At 41.4% G+C, this 8,936-nt stretch overlaps 1 long non-coding RNA gene across 1 annotated transcript; it reads left to right on the top strand.

The window, feature by feature from the left end:
• The first annotated feature begins 1,838 nt into the window (after positions 1-1,838).
• Positions 1,839-5,183, top strand: LOC129387041 (uncharacterized). Its single transcript, XR_008614356.2, has 2 exons — positions 1,839-2,004; positions 5,017-5,183. It is a non-coding gene; the product is annotated as an uncharacterized lncRNA (long non-coding RNA).
• The last annotated feature ends 3,753 nt before the right edge of the window (positions 5,184-8,936 follow it).

Here is an 8,936-nt window from a genome sequence, read left to right as displayed (position 1 = left end):
TGAGAGATTAAACCCGATATTACTTCCTTCTAGCGCCCTCTCCATCCTCACCATGTACATCATAAACAGCAGAGGGGAAAGGGCACCCCTGCCTCAGTCCCTTGTTGATATGAACTTTCCCCTCGCTCCTCATCTCTCCCCATTCAACGCAAACGGTAGTGTCTATGTAAATCTCTCTCAAAAGCTGTAGACAATCGTTACCTAAGCCTTCCCCATCCAGAATATCCCACAAAATCTTGCGGTCTACGTTGTCGTAGGCTCCTGTAATGTCCAAAAAGGCCACATGCAACGGTCTGCTTTCTGCTTTTGATATTTCAATACACTGAGTAAGAACAAACAAGTTATCATCCAAACGCCTACCTATTCTAAAGCCATTCTGAAGCTCTCCCAAAATGCCATTATATTCTCTGCCCATGCTTGAAGCTTTAATTTGATTGCCTGCATTGCTAGCCTGTATATTACCGATGTAATGGTCAGCGGTCTATACGAGTGAATTCTGTCTTTCTCGCCCTTACCTTTATAAATTAAATTCATTCTACTGTGTCGCCAACTAGTCTGGTATTCGTCTATCTTTTAAAGTTTTTTTCCGCTGCTTTCACCAGAGCTTCCTTACTTTTTGGTCCCAGTTCATTTATCAGCTTAACGGGAACCTCGTCTAGCCCTGTGGCTGTGCGCTAGGGAATTTTCTCTTCCGCTTTCTTCCAGTCTAAATTTGTCAGCACCAGCTCCTTTCCCACTTGGGTCTCTTTCATGCTCTTTTTTTCTTCAAATACAACCTCGTCCTTGCCTTGGAAAGATTCGGCTGTTACTTTTTGGATGTAATTTATTGCCGCTTCTCCTTCCAGTCTGTTTTCATTTTCGTCTAGGATATGTTGTTGTATCGTTGTTGACTTCCTGCCTAATAATTTTATGTGATTCCAAAATATTCTAGGCGCGGCCTTCTTTTTCTCACGTATTTCTGACAACCAATTTCGTTCACTTTCACCTTTTAATTTTGCTTGCACCAGTATTTGAACCATAGACTTTTTCTCCCGGTATATTTCCCATTTACTAGTTACTTCATCCTGTTGCAACTGCGCCTTCTTTGCCTGCCTGTGCTCTCGAGATGCTTTCTGTCGTTCGGCGATCGCTTCTCGTATCTCCTTGTTCCACCAGCTTTTCGGTTTCTTTTTTTCCTTTCCAACGAACATGTTGTTTCTCTTTCCGTATTTCTGTCGTTATTACACTTAGAAGCTCACCATATTCCCACTCCTTACTTGGCCACTTGCCAAGTTCTTCCTCAACTCTAGTGACTATATTTGCTATTTGTTCAGCGTTCAAATTTGGACTGGCCATTGTGCTTTCCTTGCTCTCTTTCCCAACTACATATCCCATTTTCAAAATGATGCGTTTATGGTAACTCCCTATGCTGCTAAACCCTTCCTCATCGATGACCATTTCTCTCAACTTATCATGAATTCCTTCTGTCATCAGACAGTAATCAATGGTCGATTGCCGGTTTCCCACTTCCCACGTGATCTGTCTTTCACACTTAGGCCCTGTATTCACGATCACGAGGTTATGTTGTTCGCAAAGGTCTAGCATTGACTTCCCGTTATTGTCGGTATAGCCATCTAAATCCTGTATGTGGGCATTCATGTCACCTAATAGGACAATCTCAGCACCATTCCCGAAACCATTAATATCAGCGCTTATGCATTCCACTAACTCTTTATTCTTCTCTGTGCAATTTTTTCCGGTCCACAAATACGTAACTCCCAGCCAAGTTTCTTTCCCACTCATTGTACCTGATAACCAAAGATGCTCTTGACATTGTGAATTTACTCTTGGCCGTGTCTGCTGTGCCCGGGGCACAGCAGACGAAAGGTGCCCGAAATGTCTACGTTCACCCATGACGTCACGTCCGCTATAACCCATGATGTCACATCCGCTCATTTCCATGGCGGCCGTCTTACGGAGCCGGCTGCGCTGCGAAACGGTCCGTATTCCGTGCCCACTTAGAGCGTGAGTAATTCATCTTTCCACGCTATATGCGTGTAATAAAGTATTGGGGCTGTGAGCAGTTTGATGCGTTACCATTAGGTACCTTGTGCGCATATTTTGCCTCCTGGCCGCGTCAAATTGCAGCCGGCATGTGGAATGGGCCGTGGCATCTTATATGGAGCTGCTCATGTGAGTGGTATTGCCTCCGTCAGGATCGTCAGTGCGTGCACAGAACCATTCAGTAGTCTGGTTCAGGGGAGAATGCGCGAAAGAAAGAGGACGTAAGAAAACACTGGCATGACGAGCTGTTCCGTCAGATCGCGTTACATCGCGCTTTTTTTCTAAGACCATCTCGCTCGAGCGAGAGGATCGTAGAACAGCATTACTACTGCTTTTTTACAGCTTTGCTGCGGCTCATTTAATCATCACCTGCATTCTTTTAATAATACAAATGACATCGCTGCGCGGAAGAGCGTCTCTTGAAGTTTCCAAACAAGAGCCAATGCCGCCGTGCTTGCTGCATACACGCTTGCCTTTCCTAACGCAGTTAAGACGCGGCACTAGCTCTGCTACTGCGTGATACAGGGTCACTGTGATAAGAAAATTAAAAAGAACAAACGAAATTAAGGCAGAAAATGTCAAACGTTGCCAAGCGTGATAAACGGACCTGCCTCGCTAGATGAGTTGAAGAAATCGGCGTCCTGAAGTCAGCTTCGCCGCAGTAGACTAGTGTTACGCGGTGAAGCATGTCAGAACTGAAGAGTGACCGCTTTCACCGATATAAATATTATGCGTTCCTTAATGATGTACGCGTGCACCTGCCGTCTCCTGTTACATTACGCGCGCCGAGGCGCCTAAGTGTACTGGCCGGCCTTCAGCGCTATTTCGGACGTGGCTGTGATGCTTTGAACCGTTGGTTTGTCGACCTCGTAAGCCAGTTAATGTTTACACGGCCATTTTTTTTTCTGAGATGTTGATTTCTTCCATAATAGCTACGTAATTTCGTAGTTTCCTGTTCAACTGCTTTGGTCATATGCGAGTCAAGGTGTTCTCTTTAGTCGAGCGCAGTTTTCGAAAGCGAAACGACGCTTTTGCATCAGCATATAGTGCCGTCGCCCATTTACAACACAGTCAATCAATGTAATTTTGTATGTCACTGGGAAACCGCCGAACGCAGGGAACTCACTCGCATGCGGGGAACTGCATAACTAGCCACGGGATTACCGTGCCTCTTGAAGCTGCTTTGCATCAAAGGCCAGGTACCCTTGCTATGATTCACCGCAACATATTTTGTATGTCTAACCGCTTAACCTTACGGAACCGAATTTCGCAACGCTTTTTAGGCTCCTGCATCTCTACCAGCCACTACCAAACGCTTGTCGGTACGTCTCTTGGCAAAGGTCCAGGTAAATCTCTGTTGGGAGTTGGGGGGACTCACGTATATGAAAACGGCCAAGGAAAGCAGTTGCCCTGATGAAGGCACGCTCCCCTGTCGAAACATTTGCACCAGCCTGTTCGACCACCGTTATCACCGCAACATATTTGTGTGTTGCGGTGAAGCATGCCGATATTGGGAAAGATTTACGTGAATCTGGAATGTATGGTTTCTGTCAGCGACTAACCTAATGTTCTACTCTCATCAAAGCAGATTTTCGTGGCAGGATGCATGATGTCTTGAGAACTTTAGTTGGCTAAAGCCATACATGCCAGGTTAGCTCTTGTCACAATAATACGCTTTACCGCAATACACAAGAGGCCCCCCTGCAGGACACGCCCGCTGTAGTTAGCCAAAACCTTATGTGATGGTTCACTGCAAAACACCTCCTGTATTGCGGTGAATCGTAATAAAGCACATTTGTCAGTTTAGAATGTAAAGACCCTTGCCCTTCGCTTTTGTAATAATATGACTCAGTTTAATGAGAACATGTATTCACTGCTAAAGACATCCACATTGAAATGGAGATATGAACACTGATGGCAGCCTGTGTGATGTTTTATCCCTTTACTTTTTTGTGTACCTGTCACGCTGCCATTATTAAATTTTCCTGTACTTTGTTAGGTGCTGACGTACATAACATTACAGCCACTGTGTAATTAGTGTTGAAGGACCAGTGTGATGGCTTTACTCAAGAAAGGTTTGGGTTATGTTGTTGTGAAGGTTTTTTTTTAAAGGTAGCTTTCTGAGAAGAAATCAGATGTCAGGAAATAGATCTCAATGGCACAGTAATCTTGGCTGCCTTTTGCTCAAACGTGCCCTAGACATAATTGAGTGATTTGCACTTGCAACTGGACAGCAGCCGTAGCTTGCTTGGGAGACCAGTGATATGGCATATTTTATGAAACTAGGTGACACATAGCATTACCAGTCCGAATAGAGACCTGTTTAAATGTTTGTCACCTTTAACACCTACATTTTCGACCATGAATTCAGAAAAATCTGTAGCACATTTATAACCTAGATTTTAAATGCTGTATAAGTTGGCTTCTTGTTCACTGCAGCTGTGCTCGGGTTCTGTCCAAACGGGAGAGCACTTCTGCACAGCTTATTAGGGAATATTCTTATTTACATACCTTCTTTTTATTTATCTCGCCTACAATCACAATCAAATGTTTATGGCACATGAATGTGCTGTGCATGAATCTAACTTACAATGCCATGTTCAACAGCACAGCGCGTGTAGCTTGTGTTGTTTGATTCAAGCTAAGCATTGCTACAGCCTTTAACTGTAGGTATCATGGTATGAGAGCAGAGAAATGGATATGCAAAGACAGTTGGGCACATTGAGACAACATCTTTGTTGTGTGTGAAAAGGTGACAGATATACAATATGGGGAGAACGCATGCACTTTCATATTTTCTCGTGCACAAAAAAAGCCGGAGGAATAAGGTTTCTTCACTGTGCCATAGAAACTATATGTTTGCTCTCAAAGGTAATTCTGATTCATTGGATATGTTCCTGTGCTGTGTTTATTTTCTTGAGTGTGCTTTAGTTTTTGCACGTTAATGTTTCAAACTCGTTTTTATTTTCACAGGCTGAACATCCCACGTCTTGGTTTGACTTCCTGGTACAGGATACTTGCACTTAGCATGGAGTGATGAAGCAGAGCAGTGTACTTTTATTAAATGTGCAGATTTTAGCAGTATAACAGCAGTTCATTAAAAAAACATGTGTGCTGAAAATAAAGTGTTCTTACCCACATTCCTCGTTGTCTATTTATTTATTTATTAATACTGTCAACCCTCATAGAGGGTCATAACAGAGAGGACAATACAATTACATAAATCAAATATGGACAATGTCAATGCACGTAAAGTTGCTTAACACTTGTCAATTCACAGTTAATAAGATGTTCACTTGAATGCTGTTCAGCACACTTCTGACATTTATCAAAATACGTACAATGAATATCAAGTCGCACATATCACTTGGCACTTCAAAACTAAATCGAAAACTCCCATAAATATGCCTCAGCAGCATTTTCAAAGTCGGTGACATCCTTTAGGCTAACAATAGCGTTTGGCAATTGGCTCCACATTTCTATCGCATCCAGGAAAAATGAGTATCGATGTGTATCACTGTTGGTATGGTCCGGCTTTATGACGTAGTCGTGGTTAGTTCGCGGGTATCTTTTGCCTGGAGCATGTAGATATTTGAGCTTATCAACCTTAAGTTGATCCTGCATTATTTGATAGAGCACCTTCAGCCTATATTTTTTCCTATGTACCTCAAGAAGATCGAAGTTGCAACGCTGTAACATAAGCGTGACCGATTCCTTCCTTCGGTATGTCGAACAAATAAAACGCGCCGCCAGACTCTGTATCCTTTCCAACTTCCTCTTAAGCGTCACTTGATGGGGACTCCAAACAACGCTGAATATTCTAGTATCATCCTAATGAAGGCGGTGTATGCAATAAGTTTTACATTACGCGATGCTCGTTCCAGTTTTTTTTTTCTAAGAAAATATAACTTTTGATAGGCAGTCATGCAGACGTTATCTATATGTTGGTTCCATGTCAATTTTGCTCATATTCCTGTATTCTCTTCAGCAAAACCACTTATATGGGGAACTGATCATGATAAGTGCTCATGAGCATTTTAAAGAACAGCCTTGAACCCTACTCATGCACTGGTAAAATGTATAGATGCAGTGAAATTGAAACAGCAGGCAAAATAGCAAACATGATGCAGTTTTTGTCAGACAATTATGTCAGCAATTTTTGCATAAAATGATTTACTTAGAGCATACTAGCACTACAAAGCACCCATCTTTCTTGTTAGGCATACATTACTACAAGGTCTTTAAAGGTGGCCACAAGAGAGATGCTGGCTTTAATGAGGAACTATAGAGGTTAAAGGCAGCCATGAAAATGTGTTAAGAAATTATGCAATGCATAGCATTTACTCAGTTCAGAGAGCTTCCAAAGTTGCCATAAGGCATTGATAGCTGTGGATGAGGGAACAGTTTTAGCCCTATTTGGAGCATGAGAAATGAACATTAAGATCGAAACATAAGTAACAACTCGTAATGCAATTAAAAAATCTTGCTATACTTTTAAAAAGACAGTGAAATGAAATTAGTGACACAATTTCCTTGTCTTTTTACTTCGTTTAGGTTCAATATACTTATTTTAGTAACACAAAAAAGCAGAGTGGTGAAGCACATAAGAAAAATGCTAGTCTGTTTTTATATTCTGCTTTCTCTAAATTCAAAGTTCAGTAAAGTTAACTTAGAAAGCTACGGTGAAGCCATTGCTTCAGCCTGTATGGTGCATAACAGCAGCAATCGCCAGCCTAACTGCTTGGGTTTACAGTGCCTTATTTGTATTGTATACCTTCTAAGTGCTGAGCTACTGGAAGATTGATTAAGGTGACCAACATGCTGAACCAGTAGTTTACTGAGTAAAATACATGGAGAAGGGTGGAAAGATAGGACAGAGAACAGGGGATGTATTCTGTGTCCATCTAGTGGAAACGTCCATTTCATCCGCTCCTGAAGTTCTGATTGGCTGGGCTGGCATATGCATGAGAAGGAGACATGCTCCCCCAGCTAATTTGCACTTCAGCAGAAGAGGATATGGACATGTCCACTAGATGAATACTTACAAAGCTATTTAATAAAGTACTTTTGTAACCAACATGCCTGCTATGCCATCCTTGCTTTCAATGTCTGTCTTAGTAAAACTGTGAAAGAACCAGGTTTGGTGCATGAAAAGTTTTCCTGAGGGTGTGTGCCTTGAAGCCCGTAGTGGTAATCACAGGAAACGGGGGTGGATCCAGAGTAGCACCAAAGGGCAAGCCTTCATCGAAACAAATATGGAGGGAAGTGACTGCATGCTCAAACTTGTCAGCTCACAAGTTTGCCAAGACCAATTGATATCAGAAGTTGATGAAGCCTACATGGTTAATGTATAACCGCTTAGGCCAAAATTATTTAGATACTTTTTATGAGGACTACATATTTACTGGAAATCTCAAAATAATTATGTTAGTGCAGAATACCTTCCACTAGTTGTGACGTCCTTGAAAGAATGAAAATGTTTGAGTTGTACTTGTGTGGTGCATGAAGCTAAATTAAAAAAAAAACTCAGCAATGGAAACAAAATGCAAAGAGTAGTATTCGAAATAAATTGCCACCTCTTTAGGGCTAGATGAATTCAAATAATAATAATAAGCAAATGAAGATCGGGCATACAAGATAGATGTTCCGGCACCCACTTGAAAGCCTTGTTCACAAAGATTGTGACCAAAGCTCCAGTTGAACCAGTTCTTATTTTTCATTTTTATGGTTGGCATCTAATTTTAAACTACTTACCGTGCCTCTCTTGACAAAACCAGACAGGCTGCCGTCAAACTCTTCACTACTTCAATGCAAATAATTGGAGGTTGGCAAATACATTTTTCTAATAGGAATAGTAGGTAACGAATAGTCAAACACTGATGCATACAGTTACAGCAGGCATATTTATCTTGGAATTCAGTACCATGCTTATATTGTCTAGTAAAAAAAGGGCAGCTATCAAGGAAGATTAGGATTATTTTTAAGCAAAAGAAATTATACCTCATATACTTGAAGCAGATGTAGTGCTTCTGAAGAATCACGTCCAAACTGCACACACTAAAACATTAAGCTGGGATATTCAAAAAGACAAGTACATGTTTTGCTCGCCAAGTGACTTTTAGTGTGCTCAATTATGTAAAGTGTGCTATTATATGATTAATGTAATTTGCTAATGTAAAGAAAGAACAAGCCAGGATCTCTTGCTTCATATATATGCGCTGAATCAAGAAGGTAATTAAGGAAGAAGAACACCAGAAATAAACACGAATATTTGTGTGCTTTCTGGCATAAAATAATTCTCATGTAAGCCACATGACATGCTTTCCAAAGCATCCCCTACCTTAACTTACAGCTGCATCACATGAAGGCACTTTCTAAGAACACACATGCTTCATGATCATTCACTGTGTTAGTGGCTCCCACTGAAGTAGACTGAGAACATATCTGGGCATTGCATTCAATAACTGATGTAAAGTGAAAAGACTGCTGCTTGTAGGTATGAATGAACCAAGTGAATAAGAAATATAGGTTCTCAAACTTCTAGTAGTAAGTGTGGCAGAACTTAAGAAAAACATATTGCAACTAAAAATTCCAACACATGATGAAATAACTGAAATAGCTAGGGAGAGTTTAATAGACCAATAAACAGGAAACTGCAAACTCCCAACATTTCTGAATGCTTTTCTTCACATGTACTCACCTCATAAGTATGACTTCCCTTAATGCTCGAACCTCTGCCTTAATTTCATAATTCCCCATTCTCACTGCTTCACTCATGCTGATTGACATCTAGCACAAAGGTTGGCGAAAGTAGCTGAGCATGTGCATGTGTTGTGAGGCAAGCTACCCACATCTGTTAGCCGCATGCCAATTTCTCAGAGTAGATGAAAGGG

This window comes from Dermacentor andersoni, chromosome 2 (genome assembly GCF_023375885.2).
Source record: "Dermacentor andersoni chromosome 2, qqDerAnde1_hic_scaffold, whole genome shotgun sequence".
NCBI classification, from domain to species: Eukaryota; Metazoa; Arthropoda; class Arachnida; order Ixodida; family Ixodidae; genus Dermacentor; species Dermacentor andersoni.
Note: the sequence above shows the minus strand (reverse complement) of the source record. Positions and strands in the feature narration are given on the sequence as shown.